The sequence below is a fragment of the Oncorhynchus keta genome, chromosome 21 (assembly GCF_023373465.1).
Source record: "Oncorhynchus keta strain PuntledgeMale-10-30-2019 chromosome 21, Oket_V2, whole genome shotgun sequence".
Lineage (NCBI taxonomy): Eukaryota > Metazoa > Chordata > Actinopteri > Salmoniformes > Salmonidae > Oncorhynchus > Oncorhynchus keta.
Window position 1 is genome coordinate 44,963,898 of NC_068441.1, and position 16,457 is coordinate 44,980,354.

Sequence of the window (16,457 nt, forward strand, 5' to 3'; positions counted from 1 at the left end):
AACTTCTGACCCACTGGGAATGTGAGGAAAGAAATAAAAGCTGAAATAAATCATTCTCTCTACTCTTAGTCTGACATTTCACATTCTTCAATTAAAGTGGTGATCCTAACTGAGCTAAAACAGGGAATTTTTACTAGGATTAACACTGAGTTTAAATGTATTTGGGTAAGGTGTATGTACACTTCAACTGTATATATATATTTTTTTTTTTTCCACTAACTGTTAGTGAGCAGTACTATCTCTTACAATACTGCCAATAAAATGTAATAATAAAAGCAACAAACATGCACATTCTGTCACGGGTGAATAGGAGTGGAAGGTAGGAGTCATGTGCAGAGAGCAGAGGGTTCAAGAAAAATAGGCTATTTATTCCGGCACAAGCGGTCATGCCCAAACACAGGGGCGGAGAACACTGACCAACCCAAAACACAGGGCTGAACACACTGACCAACCCAAAACACAGGGCTAAACACACTGACCAACCCAAAACACAGGGCTGAACACACTGACCAACCCAAAACACAGGGCTGAACACACTGACCAACCCAAAACACAGGGCTGAACACACTGACCAACCCAAAACACAGGGCTGAACACACTGACCAACCCAAAACACAGGGCTGAACACACTGACCAACCCAAAACACAGGGCTGAACACACTGACCAACCCAAAACACAGGGATGAACACACTGACCAACCCAAAACACAGGGCTGAACACACTGACCAACCCAAAACACAGGGCTGAACACACTGACCAACCCAAAACACAGGGCTGAACACACTGACCAACCCAAGACACAGGGCTGAACACACTGACCAACCCAAAACACAGGGCTGAACACACTGACCAACCCAAAACACAGGGCTGAACACACTGACCAACCCAAGACACAGGGCTGAACACACTGACCAACCCAAAACACAGGGCTGAACACACTGACCAACCCAAAACACAGGGCTGAACACACTGACCAACCCAAAACACAGGGCTGAACACACTGACCAACCCAAAACACAGGGCTGAAAACACTGACCAACCCAAAACACAGGGCTGAACACACTGACCAACCCAAAACACAGGGTAAAACAGTCCAAAGCACAAAACCACAGCCAACACTAAACGTGAACACAAAATAATCCTGCACAAACTAGAGCGGGCCTCACCAGCTTAAATAGGCTAGGAAATCAGGAACACACAAATAGGAACAGGTGCAACTAATAAGACTAAACTAACAGAAAAGGAAAAATGGATCAGTGGCGGCTAGTAGGCCGGTGACGAACACCGCCGAGCACCGCCCGAACAGGCAGTGGAGCCAACTTCGGCGGGAGTCGTGACACATTCTGCATGACACATTCTTTAACAGTTTTATGATTTACGTTTTATTTTAAAGGCATCTTTACTGAAAACATTGCCTTTCACTCTTTTATCCAATTGTCTAGACTGGGCACACACATTGATTTTGTCCATCGACACCAGACATGATCAGGACATACAGGTTGAAATATCAAAACGAAATCTGAACAAACTATATTAATTTGGGGACAGGTCAAAACACATGAAACATTCATTGACATTTAGCTAGCTAGCCTGCTGCTGCTATCTAACATTGGGTTGTTATTTTGAAATGCACAAGGTAATTTTTTCTGAATTTTTAAAGAATTCTGACCCATATTGAGTCACACAAAATCTTGTGTTCTCTACTCCAACAATTCATCCACAGATAAAAGGAGGAACCTAGTTAGTTTCTAAATTATCCTTCTTCTGTGTTCTTCTGTGGACTTTATATGTCAGTTGGCAACCAACTTTAACTGGATTGTGGACTTCAGCGTACTTGCAGCGAACTTGCAGTGCAACAGGTGTCAAGAAAAAGGACCAAGTTCTAATTTTAGTGCCTGGCTACGCAGCCGCATGCGAGCAATTTGGATAAAATCATTGAATTTAAATGTACATTTATTTGGCAATGCACGGACACTCAACGTGGCCGGTGTGGTCATGTCACTCCTAGGTGACACTCGTCCCTCAACCGATCTGTCTTGTTTGACATTTTTTTAAATAAAAAATAAATAATTATTTGACCTTTATTTAACCAAGTAGGCTAGTTGAGAACAAGTTCTCATTTGCAACTGCGACCTGGCCAAGATAAAGCATGCAGTTCGACACATACAACAACTCAGATTCACATGGAATAAACACATACAGTCAATATTACAGTAGAAAAAAAGAAAACAAAAAAGTCTACATACAGTGAGTTCAAATGAGGTAAGATAAGGGAGTTAAGGCAGTAAATAGGCCATGGTGGCGAAGTAATTACAATATGGCAATTAAACACTGGAATGGTAGATGTGCAGAAGATGAATGTGCAAGTAGAGATACTGGGGTGCAAATGAGCAAGATAAATAAATAAATACAGTATGGGGATGAGGTAGATAGATGGGCTGTTTACAGATGTGCTATGTACAGGTGCAGTAGGTGCACTTGTAGGAAGTGTAACTCGTTTTTTGTGTGTGTTTTTTCTTTTTCTCATCTGCTTCACACTAGTTCCTAATACTGAAAATCACTCTGGTCTTGGAAGCTGTGATGCATTGTCTACTACGGCAAACCATGCTCCAGCTAGCAGCCTTGTACAAGCTGGTTTGAATAGACGTATGGTAGCTAGTTTACCAGTTTGCTGATGAAGTTTTATGGCCAAAGTTATGGGACAGTTCTATGGGTTGGACCCAGTTCAGGGACCAAAAATATTGAAATGATTTGAGGAACAGAACCTGAACCAAAAACAAAAGTGATCTATACTGTTCTGGAACAGAACCCTTATTTTAAAATCTTAAGAACCAGTTAATGTTATTTTATGTTTCAGGCATTTTTTTTCAGTCCCATAAAAATCTAAACAAAGCGCCTATGCAAAGCCCTCTGTTACTCAGAAACTCATTCCAGTGTCTTTGCCAGTTGGTGTACATGTACAGTGCCTTGCGAAAGTATTCGGCCCTCTTGAACTTTGCGACCTTTTGCCACATTTCAGGCTTCAAACATAAAGATATAAAACTGTATTTTTTTGTGAAGAATCAACAACAAGTGGGACACAATCATGAAGTGGAACGACATTTATTGGATATTTCAAACTTTTTTAACAAATCAAAAACTGAAAAATTGGGCGTGCAAAATTATTCAGCCCCTTTACTTTCAGTGCAGCAAACTCTCTCCAGAAGATCAGTGAGGATCTCTGAATGATCCAATGTTGACCTAAATGACTAATATACAAAAAGATTTCACAAGCTTTAAACATCCCAAGGAGCACTGTGCAAGCGATAATATTGAAATGGAAGGAGTATCAGACCAGTATCTGGCGTCCTATCGGACATTGATAATCAATATCTTAGCCCAGAAATTCCAGGAGTAGTTAATGCACGTCGCTTGATCCGTATGGACAATGGAAGAAATGATCTAAGTTATCTGTATTATTGATGTTTGATGAGTATTTACCACCCTATGTAAAGTTGGGATAAAAAGTTTGGCCGTGTTAAGTGTTTGCAGACAGAAGGAATATGTCATTGAATATGTAAAATGTTGTAACTGTGTTGGGGATCATATTTCCAAATTCCCTGAGTGCCTCATCAGGTTGAAAGAGGTTGATGTGTAGTATCAGGTCTGTTGTCGTGGAAATTTCCTCTATTTACCAAATCATGAGCGCAAACCACACACAAGTCAGAGTTAGTTATCAAAGTCCATCTTTACTTATATGAGCTCTATCACAACCCTGTGACTCTCAGAGAAATCAATTCAGTGTCTATCCATGAATTCTCTGAGAGCCCCACTACATTGCAACTGAGATCCTTTAATAGCAAAGAACACACATAGTCAGACAGCATAGACATAATAAATCGTTCAGCTTTGTCTCCTTACTCAAACCCAGAACCATAAACCAACCCTCCATATCAACAGGCATATATCAAATTGCCATTTAGATACAACCAATTCTAAATACAACCAATCCTGGACAAGCTCACGGAGAGCATAGAATGATTCCAGACACTGCCATCCTCCTCTCCCCGATGGGAAAAATAGGGAGTGACTGGCACACAGACACAGTGGAGCAAAAGATATGTTTACACATGATGACACCTTGACCTCTCCCCTCTCTGCGGCCCATGCAACTTAGTCTTGACATAGAACAGATAACTGCAACCCCGCCACAGTATTATACAAAAATAACATTCTGATGAGAAGTAACTTACAAACATATGATGAATATAAAACATCTTACCTATGTTACCAACCAATTCTGATTATTCCCCAACACTGTACAGCAAATCTCCTATGTGGAGGCAGTGAAGAGAGTTAAAGGGGTGAGAGGCAACAGTTCTGAAGAAGACATGGTGGTGGATGCACCACAAACAGTTGCAAAAGTTAAACATCAATCAATCTGGATACACTTATTGTGAAGGTGGATTTTGTAGCATTTATATCCACAGTTAATAATTGTACTTCTCAAGTGTCCATGAAGTCCAAGAAGCTGGGCATCATTATATCTGCAGCTGAGAAGTGTCTGGGACTCCAAGACTTAATGACAGAAGCACTGCAAGGACTACTGTTGCCAGGAAATGTCCCGCCATCACAGGATTCTTCTAAGCCTGTGTGAACTAATTACTAACCTGATTAAAACAGAAAAGCAGGCTGATTTAGTTTAATTAACATTTGGTTTTGGATAGTTTGTATGGACATTGTTTTATATTGTATATTTTGGAGGTTTAAAAAGGAACAAAAGGTGAGCTGTAAACCTATAAATGTTTTAGGTTCAAACTGATTGTGAACTTTATTTTGCTGGTCGAAACAGTGGAACAGAATGGAAAAAAGTATGGTTCTGTTCAGAACTAAACGATTGGAAAATAATTTTGGTTGCAACCCATGGACTGTTCTAAAAAATCAACATGTATCTGACTCTGACCGCTGGCACTGTGCCTTGCTACTTTGTCACATTTGGCCAACGCGATAACGCAGCAGAGAGCAGTCAGCTGTTTTGTAGCACTCGGCACACTGACCATGGCAGAACAGACATCATGAGAAGTAATTAGTCCAATAGCTAGAACTTCACTACACTAGCTAACTAGCTAGCTAGCTGTAGAGCGTATTCAGCATTGAGTGTGTGAACTGGTGTTGTTAGCATCTCTGCCTTTCGTTTCATATGGATTGATTTGAGTTTAGTTCACAAGACACTAGCTAGCTAATGCGTTTTGTGTACATTTCATAAATATTTTACAAAAAAACTGAAAATAAGCTACAGGTTTATAGTTTTTGGTAAGATTAACTCTGACTCTTTTGAGGGTGAAAGGGAGTTCAGTGGACGATGTCACCTTGGTAACATTTTAAAATGTTTGGGCAGCATATTGTAGCCGCCCCATGGTGGCGGTGTGATTATTGTGTGGGCAGGCAATAAACTACGGACAACAAACAGAATTGTATTTTACCAATGATGAGATCCTGAGGCCCATTGTAGTGGCATTCTTCTGTCGCCATCACCTCATGTTTCAGCATAATAATGCACAGCCCCATGTCGCAAGGATCTGTTCACAAATCCTGGAAGGCTGAAAATGGCCTGCATACCATTGAGCATGTTTGGCATGTACTGGATCGACGCGTACGCACAGCCATTGAAGAAGAGTGGGACAACATTCCACAGGCCACAATCAACAGCCTGGTCAACTCCATATGAAGGAGATGTGTCGCGCTGCAGGAGGCAAATGGTGGTCACACCAGATACTGGCTGGTTTTCTGATCCACGTCCCACTTTTTTTTAAAGTATCTGTGACCAACAGATTAGGGCCTAAATAATTTATTTCAATTGACTGATTTCATTATATGAACAGTAACAGTAAAATCTTGGAAATTGTTGCATTTATATTTTTGTTCAGCATAAATAAAACATTAAGCAAAATGTAAAGATATTAAAGAAGAGTTTACATAGACGGCATCAGAGCCTCCGATCCAGGTGCCTGGGAACCCATTGGTATGGCTCCTAACCAGCTCCTGCAGAAAATGATACTCCTGGGAGTTGTGAACTGACGCCAGGTTCGCTCCGCAGTGCACACAGTACCGCTAGAGGGGATAGAATACAGAGTAATTGTGCTTGTATTGTATTCTACTTACAAGTTGTAATTGTTATAAAAAAAAAACAATGCCGTCTAACGTTTGCTGATACAGATATGTGTTCACTGTACCTCTGCCTCAATCCATGTGCTGGGGCCATGAACAAACATCAAACAGCGGGATCCGTATTTGGTCCAGCCTGAGGGACACAAGCTCCTGCTCTCTCTCAACACCTCCTCTTGCACCTCCTGCTCCTCTTCTTGCACCTCCTGCTCCTCCTCCTGCACCTCCTCCTGCACCTGCTGCTCCTCCTCCTGCACCTGCTGCTCCTCCTCCTGCACCTCCTGCTCCTCCTCCTGCACCTCCTGCTCCTCCTCCTGCACCTCCTCCTTCACCTGCTGCTCCTCCTCCTGCACCTGCTGCTCCTCCTCCTGCACCTCCTGCTCCTCCTCCTGCACCTGCTGCTCCTCCTCCTGCACCTCCTGCTCCTCCTCCTGCACCTGCTGCAACTCATGCAGCTCCGCCACCCCCTTAGCCTCTGTAAGTCAAAGTGATACACACCCCATATTATGTTGCATCTGTTACCACCAGGGGTTTAAAATGGGAGATGGTTTTTGTTCAACACAGTTTGCCTCCTCTCCTTTGTCCTCTACAAAAATATAGACAACAGAGACAAGTCAATGATGATGGTGGAATATTAGCTATTTGAGTGGAGACATAAATTCTGATGTTTTACTGCAGGGGGCCGTATAAAACATACCAAAAGCAAGGAGTTGATCCACATCATTGGCCTCTGAAACATCAACAGTGGTGTTATTTTAAATACGACACACACACACACACACACACACACACACACACACACACACACACACACACACACACACACACACACACACACCACAGGAGGTTGGTGGCACCTTAATTGGGGAGGACGGGCTTGTTGTAATGACTGGAGTGGAATAGGTGGAACGGTGTCAAATATACACACACAATTTTGCTACAACATAAAAAATACAGAATTAATAATGTAAAGGGTGTGTGTGTGTGTGTCTCTTACTTGCATTGCCCAAAGCCAAGTCAGCGCTGAGAAGCAGAAGAATGGTCATAATCGCCATGGTGATAGTCTCCTCGGAGAGAGAGAGAGAGACCTCACCTCACCTTACCTCACTTGCTTTGGCAATGTTAACACATGTTTCCCATGCCAATAAAGCCCTTGAATTGAATTGAATTGAGAGAAAGAGAGAGAGGGAGAGAGGGAAACAGGGAGAAGAGGTCAAAACAGGTAGCACGTCCGGGGAACATGTCAGGGTTCCATAGCCGCAGGCAGAACAGTTGAAACTGGAGCAGCAGCACGGCCAGGTGGACTGGGGACAGAAGGAGTCATCATGCCAGGTAGTCCTGAGGCATGGTCCTCGGGCTCAGGTCCTCTGAGACAGAGAATGAGAGAAAGAGAGAATTAGAGACAGCATACTTAAATTCACACAGGACACCGGATAAGACAGGAGAAGTACTCCAGATATAACAGACTGACCCTAGCCCCTCGACACAAACTACTGCAGCATAAATACTGGAGGCTGAGACAGGAGGGGTCAGGAGACACTGTGGCCCCATCCGATGATACCCCCGGACAGGGCCAAACAGGCAAGATATAACCCCACCCACTTTGCCAAAGCACAGCCCCCACACCACTAGAGGGATATAGCCCACAAAGATCTCCGCCACGGCACAACCCAAGGGGGGGCGCCAACGCAGACAGGATGATCAAGTCAGTGACTCAACACACTCAAGTGACGCACTCCTCCTAGGGACGGCATGGAAGAGCACCATTAAGCCAGTGGCAGAGAATCCCAGTGGAGAGAGGGGAACCGGCGAGGCAGAGACAGGAAGGGCGGTTCGTTGCTCGAGAGCCTTTCCGTTCACCTTCACACTCCTGGGCCAGACTACACTCAATCATAGGACCTACTGAAGAGATGAGTCTCAATAAAGACTTAAGGGTTGAGACCGAGTCTGCGTCTCTCACATGGGTAGGCAGACCATTCCGTAAAAATGGAGCTCTATTGGAGAAAGCCCTGCCTCCAGCTGCTTGCTTAGAAATTCTAGGAACAAATAGGAGGCCTGCATTTGTGTCCGTAGCGTACGTGTAAGTATGTACGGCAGGACCAAATCGGAAAGATAGGTAGGAGCAAGCCCATGTAATGCTTTGTAGGTTAGCAGGAAAACCTTGAAATCAGCCCTTGCCTTAACAGGAAGCCAGTGTAAGGAGGCTAGCACTGGGATAATATGATTTAAAAAAATTGGTTCTAGAAGCCGTATTTAGCACTAACTGAAGTGCTTTATCCGGGTAGCCGGAAAGTAGAGCATTGCAGTGGTCTAACCTAGAAGTAACAAAAGCATGGATTAATTATTCTGCATCATTTTTGGACAGAAAGTTTATGATTTTTGCAATGTTACGTAGATGGAAAAAAGCTGTCCTTGAAACAGTATACGTTCATCAAAAGAGCGATCAGGGTCCAGAGTAACGCTGATGTCCTTCACAGTTTTATTTGAGACGACTGTTCAACCATCAAGATTAATTGTCAGATTCAACAGAAGATCTCTTTGTTTCTTGGGACCTAGAACAAGCATCTCTGTTTTGTCCGAGTTTAAAAGTAGAAAGTTTGCAGCCATCCACTTCCTTATGTCTGAAACACAGGCTTCTAGCGAGGGCAATTTTGGGGCATCACCATGTTTCATTGAAATGTGAAGCTGTGTGTCATCCACATAGCAGTGAAAGTTAACATTATGTTTTCGAATGACATCCCCAAGGGGTAAAATATACAGTGAAAACAATAGTGGTCCTAAAACGGAGCCTTGAGGAACACTGAAATTGACAGTTGATTTGTCAGAGGACAAACCATTCACAGAGTCAAACTGATATCTTTCCGACAGATAAGATCTGAACCAGGCCAGAACTTGTCCGTGTAGACCAATTTGGGTTTCCAAACTCTCCAAAATAATGTGGTGATCGATGGTATCAAAAGCAGCACTAAGGTCTAGGAGCACGAGGACAGATGCAGAGCCTCGGTCTGACGGCATTAAAAGGTAATAAGCCACCTTCACAAGTGCAGTTTCAGTGCTATGATGGGGTCTAAAACCAGACTGAAGCATTATACATTGTTTGTCTTCAGGAAGGCAGTGAGTTGCTGCGCAACAGAGTTTTCTAACATTTTTGGGAGCAATGGAAGATTCGATATAGGCCGATAGTTTTTTATATTTTCTGGGTCAAGGTTTGGCTTTTTCAAGAGAGGCTTTATTACTACCACTTTTAGTGAGTTTGGTACACATCCGGTGGATAGAGAGACATTTATTATGATCAACATTGGAGAGCCAAGCACAGGAAGCAACTTTTTCAGTAGTTTATTTGGAATTCCAGGATTTTTCTTTATTTTTACTATTTTCTACATTGTAGAATAATAGTGAAGACACCAAAACTATGAAACAACAAATATGGAATTATTTAGTAATGAAAGAAAGTGTTAAACAAATCGAAATATATTTTATATGTGAGATTCTTGAATGTAGCCACCCTTCGCCTTGACGACAGCTTTGCACACTCCTATTCTACAATGTAGAAAATAGTAAAAATAAATAAAACCCTTTAATGGGTAGGTGTGTCCAAACCTTTGACTGGTACTGTATGTAGAAATATACATAAAATGTAATGTCATACAATATATTAAAAACACAGGTAAAAAGAAGAGATCAATAGTCATATTTTGGTGTCTGTAGTGCAGCATGTAGCTATAGAATATTAACTTATTGTTTGCTCTGACAGAAGAGGGGTGTTAGGTCAGTTGTTTATTACAGGATGAAAAACCCATATTCTTTTTTGGGGGGGGACGCATCTTTATGTCAAATATTTTCAATTCAGTCAAATGTATTTTATAAAGCCTTTTTTACTTCAGCAGTTGTCACAAATTAGTTTTACAGTGTTTTACAGTTACCCAGCTTAAACTCTCAAAGAGCAAGCTAAGAAGGCAGAGGCAGAACCACGGTGGCTAGGAACAAAGAAGGAACCCTACAGTTTAAGGAAGGAACCTAGAATGAAACTAGGTAATTACAGTAATCATATTCTGCTGTGAACTTCATGCTGGGCTTTCTGCAGTGCTCCTACAATATAGCAAAGTGCAACATTGCCTTTTTCCTGGATACTCTTGACCCTTTTCCTGTCAAAAAAGTACTTGTGTGGATCTATAATATCAAGCAGTGTTGAGACTTACTAATGTAAATCTTAAGATTTTGACTGAACTTTTTACCCCTTTAGTTATTAATGGGAAACCGAACAACCATCTATGTTACCTGCTGCCTAATGTTTGTTTCACTGTTGTAGAGTGAATCACAGGTAGATACCGTAGGTTCTGCTCAGATGGAGAGAGAGGAGCACCTTTACACACCTGGCCACAAGGAAGCAGCTATTATTTTATAATTGTTAACTAATATATTGACTTGTTTATGGGGCATTCTGTAGAAATTGATCAAAGTGCGCATTTGTGTTTGTAAGAGTGTGTGTGTGTGTGTGTGTGTGTGTGTGTGTGTGTGTGTGTGTGCTATTTAATTTTAGGGAGGACGATTTTTTTTATGAGCATGGCCTTATTTATGTTACAGCATATTGGATGACTCATTCATATTCCATTCACCCAGTTCAATATAACATTGATAAGTGCTCGTTACATTTTGACAGGAATATGGTCCAATTCACACATATCAAGAGAACATCCCTAGTCAACCCTACTGCCTCTGATCTGGCAGACTCACTAAACAGAAAGGCTATGTTTGTAAATTACATCTGAGTGTTGGAGTGTTGGAGTGTGCCCCTGGCTATTCGTTAAAAAAAAGTTAAAATTGTGCCGTCTGGTTTGCTTCAAATGAGGAACTTGAAATTATTTATTATGTTACTTTTGATACTTAAGTACATTTTAGAAATTCCATTTACTTTTGATACTTAAGTATTTTTAAAACCAAATACTTTAGACTTTTACTCAAGTAGTATTTTACTGGGTGACTTTAACTTGAGTCATTTTCTATTAAGGTAGTTTAGTTTTACTCAATTTAGCACTTTTCCCACCACTGAACCTATGAATGAACATTTATAACGTAGGTGCACAGGTTGGAGTCATCAAGGTGACAGACAGGGACACATTCTACACAGCCTAACAAACTCTTGCCTTGCAACTAGCTGATCTCGGGTGTAATCATTAGTCCAAACAGTTCTGTTTTGCAACTAAAACAAGAGTTTATGCTGGTCAAATTCAGGTAGGCCCATACCGTTTCATTCCGTTTGTTTCAATTTAAGAAACGTTTAGCAACAGAAATCGCCAGAATGAATAAATCCCTGATTACCTGAAAACACAGTTCACTTTTATTTTTATTTTTTCTTTATTTAACCAGGCAAGTCAGTTAAGAACATATTCTTATTTTCAATGACGGCCTGCGAACAGTGGGTTAACTGCCTGTTCAGGGGCAGAACGACAGATTTGTACCTTGTCAGCTCGGGGGTTTGAACTCGCAACCTTCCGGTTACTAGTCCAACACTCTAACCACGAGGCTACACTGCCACCCCTGATCACAAACACATACAGCGTCATCACTTTACTCGTTGTACAATTCCTTCTTGCATCTACGCACTTTCCTTCTCTCAACTTTTCCCTTCCCTTGTGGACTTCAGTGCAAAACACAGCGGCAGTCTGTGGCCAGATGAAAGAAAAATCTCCAAGCCAAACCTTCATACCTTAACCCTACACAGCCTACATTGCTGTCATCATTTTAGCTAACGTCTACATACACTAAGTGTACCAAAAGTCACTTAGTGTATGTTGAATATCTCATTTCAAAATCATGGGCATTAATATGGAGTTGGTCCCCCCTTTGATGCTATAACAGCCTCCACTCTTCTGGGAAGGTTTTCCACTAAATGTTGGAACATTGCTGCGGGAACAAGAGCATTAGTGAAGTTGGACACCGATGTTGGGTGACTAGGCCTGGCTTGCAGTCTGTGTTCCAATTCCGGGCTATCTGCATTGTGTCCCGCCACCCGCCACCCCCTCTTTTACGGTACTGCTACTCTCTGTTCATCATATATGCATAGTCACTTTAACCATATCTACATGTATATACTACCTCAATCAGCCTGACTAACCGGTGTCTGTATGTAGCCTCACTACTTTTATTGTCTTTCGCTACTGTATATAGCCTGTCGTTTTACTGTTGTTTTATTTCTTTAGTTACCTATTGTTCAGCTAACACCTTTTTTGCACTATTGGTTAGAGCCTGAAAGTAAGCATTTCACAGTAGGGTCTACACCTGTTGTATTTGGCGCAACTGAACTAAATAACTATCGCACATTTCTGTCATCATGAAGTGCTTTGAGAGACTAGTCAAGGATCATATCACCTCTACTTTAACTGACACCCCAGAACCTTCTCAATTTGCTTACTGCCCCAATAGGTCCACAGACAACACAATTGCCATCACACTGCACACTGCCCTATCCCGCTCGAAACAAGAGGAATACCTATGTAAGAATGCTGTTCATTGCCTACAGCTTAGCATTTAACACCAGAGAACCCTCCAAACTGGAGTTTGGAGGGCCTGGGTCTCCACCACGCCCTGTGCAACTGAGTCCTGGACTTTCTGTCAGGCCGCCCCCAGGTGTTGAGGGTAGGTAACAACATCTCCACCCCGCTGAGCCTCAAACTCAACCATCAAGTTTGCAGACGACACTACAGTGGTAGGTTTGATTACCAACAACGACGAGACGGCCTACAGGGAGGAGGTGAAAGCCCTCAGAGTGTGGTGTCAGGAAAACAACCTCTCACTCAACATCAACAAAACAAAGGAGATGATCGTGGACTTCAGGAAACAGCAGAGGGAGCATCCCCCATTCCACATCGACAGGACAGTAGTGGAGAAGGTGGACATTTTTAAGTTCCTCGGCACACACATCCCGGACAAACTGAAATGGTCCACCCACACATACAGGCGTGGTAAAGAAGGCGCAACAGCGCCTCTTCAACCTCAGGAGGCTGAAGAAATTTGGCTTGTCACCTAAAACACTCAGAAACTTTTACAAATGCACAATCGAGATCATCCTGTCGGGCTGTATCACCGCCTGGTACAGCAATTGCTCCGCCCACAACCTCAAGTCTCTTCAAAGGGTAGTGCGGTCTGCACAACGCATCACCGGGGGCAAACTACCTGCCCTCCAGGACACCTATAGCACCCGATGTCACATGAAGGCCAAAAAGATCATCAAGGACAACAACCACCCGAGCCACTACCTGTTCACCCCGCTATCATCCAGAAGACAAGGTCAGTACAGATGCATCAAAGAGACTGTTAAAACAGCTTCTATCTGAAGGCCATCAGACTGTTAAACAGCTTCTATCTGAAGGCCATCAGACTGTTAAACAGCTTCTATCTGAAGGCCATCAGACTGTTAAACAGCTTCTATCTGAAGGCCATCAGACTGTTAAACAGCTTCTATCTGAAGGCCATCAGACTGTTAAACAGCTTCTATCTGAAGGCCATCAGACTGTTAAACAGCTTCTATCTGAAGGCCATCAGACTGTTAAACAGCTTCTATCTGAAGGCCATCAGACTGTTAAACAGCTTCTATCTGAAGGCCATCAGACTGTTAAACAGCTTCTATCTGAAGGCCATCAGACTGTTAAACAGCTTCTATCTGAAGGCCATCAGACTGTTAAACAGCTTCTATCTGAAGGCCATCAGACTGTTAAACAGCTTCTATCTGAAGGCCATCAGACTGTTAAACAGCTTCTATCTGAAGGCCATCAGACTGTTAAACAGCTTCTATCTGAAGGCCATCAGACTGTTAAACAGCTTCTATCTGAAGGCCATCAGACTGTTAAACAGCTTCTATCTGAAGGCCATCAGACTGTTAAACAGCTTCTATCTGAAGGCCATCAGACTGTTAAACAGCTTCTATCTGAAGGCCATCAGACTGTTAAACAGCTTCTATCTGAAGGCCATCAGACTGTTAAACAGCTTCTATCTGAAGGCCATCAGACTGTTAAACAGCCATCACTAACATGGAATGGCTGCTGCCTAAATAGAGACTCAAATCTCTGGCCACTTTAATACATTTAATAAATGGATTTAATAAAGTTATCACTAGCCACTTTAAATAAGCTATGGCTCATTCATATTGTTATATATACATATTCTTATTCATCCCTTTACATTTGTATGTATAAGGTAGTCAGGTGAATTTGTTAGATTGCTTGTTAGATATTACTGCACTGTCAGAACTAGAAGCACAAGCATATCGCTACATTCGCATTAACATCTGCTAACCAGAAACTTGTCTCATTCATCCCTCTCCTCTCCCCTGTAACTATTCCCCAGGTCGTTGCTGTAAATGACAACGTGTTCTCAGTCAACTTACCTGGTAAAATAACGGATAAATACAAATAATAAATCAATAAATAAATAATCATGTGTATGTGACCAATGCAATTTGATTTGATTTGATCTGAAATCCTACCTCTTCAAAGACTATCTTAAATAATTCCACAATGCCCCCTTTTCACCCCCTTCTCAGCCAAAAAGGGGAAAAAAATAATGCCTTTCTAACACTCGGAATAACTTCGATCTCACACTAAAATTCTAAGATGTCACACTTTTCTATGATGCAAGTCAAGCATGTGGGCACACACACACACACACACACACACACACACACACACACACACGCACAGTGGACAATGAGGGTTAAATTTAGCGAAAACATTTTTTTTACAGAACGCACAAAAACATTGTAGAGATTTTATTTTCAAGCATGTGGGCACACACACACACACACACACACACACACACACACACACACACACACACACACACACACACACACACACACACACACACAATGAGGGTTAAATTTAGCGAAAACATTTTTTTTACAGAACGCACAAAAAACATTGTAGAGATTTTATTTTCAAGCATGTGGACACACACACACACACACACACACACACACACACACACACACACACACACACACACACACACACACACACACACACACACACACACACACACACACACACGCGCGCACACACATACACACCCACACACACACACACACACACACACACACACAGAGTGAGAGAAAGAGGGAGAGAGAGAGAAAGAGAGATGGAGAGAGAGAGAGTGAGAGAGAGTGAGAGAGAGAGGATGCCAGGGTCAAACCCTGAGATTCCACAACTGGTGTTATGATTTGTTAAATAGCTCCACCTACAGTATATATTGCCCACTCCAACCAAATAATAAATGACTCCAGTGTGTTCTCCTCACGACATAACTGCAACTTCAACATCCTTCTCTACAACTCAAACAGACAGTGTAGTACACGGTACCTTAAACACCCCAATTTTGAAACTCAAATACTTTCCTTGTGATAACAGACCTCTAAGCAACCACTAAGCAGGCTGTCCAGACTATCAACACAGAGGGTCTTGATGGTTGGAATGGAGGCCTGAATAGCTCTACATGACTGATTTGCTCTACACTGGTGATTCACAACGAATCACAACATATAAACAGGAAATCCATCAATAGACACGACATCACTCACCTGTGGTTCAGTGACAGTAGACTCTGTGGTCCTGACTGTGTCTTTTTCCCAGCTATTGTTTGACTGACGGGGACATACACTGAGAAAAAATATAAATGCAACATGTAAAGTGTTGGTCCCATGTTTCATGAGCTGAAAATAAAAGATCCCAGAAAGGTTCCATGCGCTCAATTTCTCTCAAATGTTGTGCACAAATTTGTTAGTGAGCATTTCTCCTACACCAAGATAATCCATCCATCTGACAGGTGTGGCATATCAAGAAGCTGATTAAACAGCATGGTCATTACACAGGTGCATCTTGTGCTGGGGACAATACAATGCCACTCTAAAATGTGCAGTATTGTCACACAACATAAAGCCACAGATGTCCAGTTTAGAGGGAGTGTGCAATTGGCATGCCGACTGCAGAAATGTCCACCTTAGATGTTGCCATAGAATTTAATGTCAATGTCGCAACCTTAAGATGCCTCCAATGTTGTTTTAGAGAATTTGGCCGTATGGCCAACCAGCCTCACATCCGCAGACCATATATAACCACACCAGCCCAGGACCTTGACATCTGGCTTCTTCACACACGGAATCATCTGAGACCAGCCACCTGGACAACTGATGAAACTGTGGGTGTGCAGAACCAAAGTCTTTCTGCACAAACTGTCAGAAACCTTCTCAGGGAAGCTCATCTTTGTGCTTGTCGTCCTCATCAGGGTCTCGACCTGACTGCAGTTCGGCGTTGTAACTGAC

The 16,457-nt window shown here is 42.4% G+C and overlaps 1 long non-coding RNA gene across 1 annotated transcript; it reads right to left on the reverse strand.

Moving 5' to 3' along the window:
- Positions 1–3,087: 3,087 nt before the first annotated feature.
- LOC127910549 (uncharacterized) lies at positions 3,088–15,897 on the reverse strand. Its single transcript, XR_008075231.1, has 3 exons — positions 15,717–15,897; positions 6,214–7,512; positions 3,088–6,091 (listed from the first exon to the last, which is right to left on the reverse strand). It is a non-coding gene; the product is annotated as an uncharacterized LOC127910549 (long non-coding RNA).
- Positions 15,898–16,457: the final 560 nt, after the last annotated feature.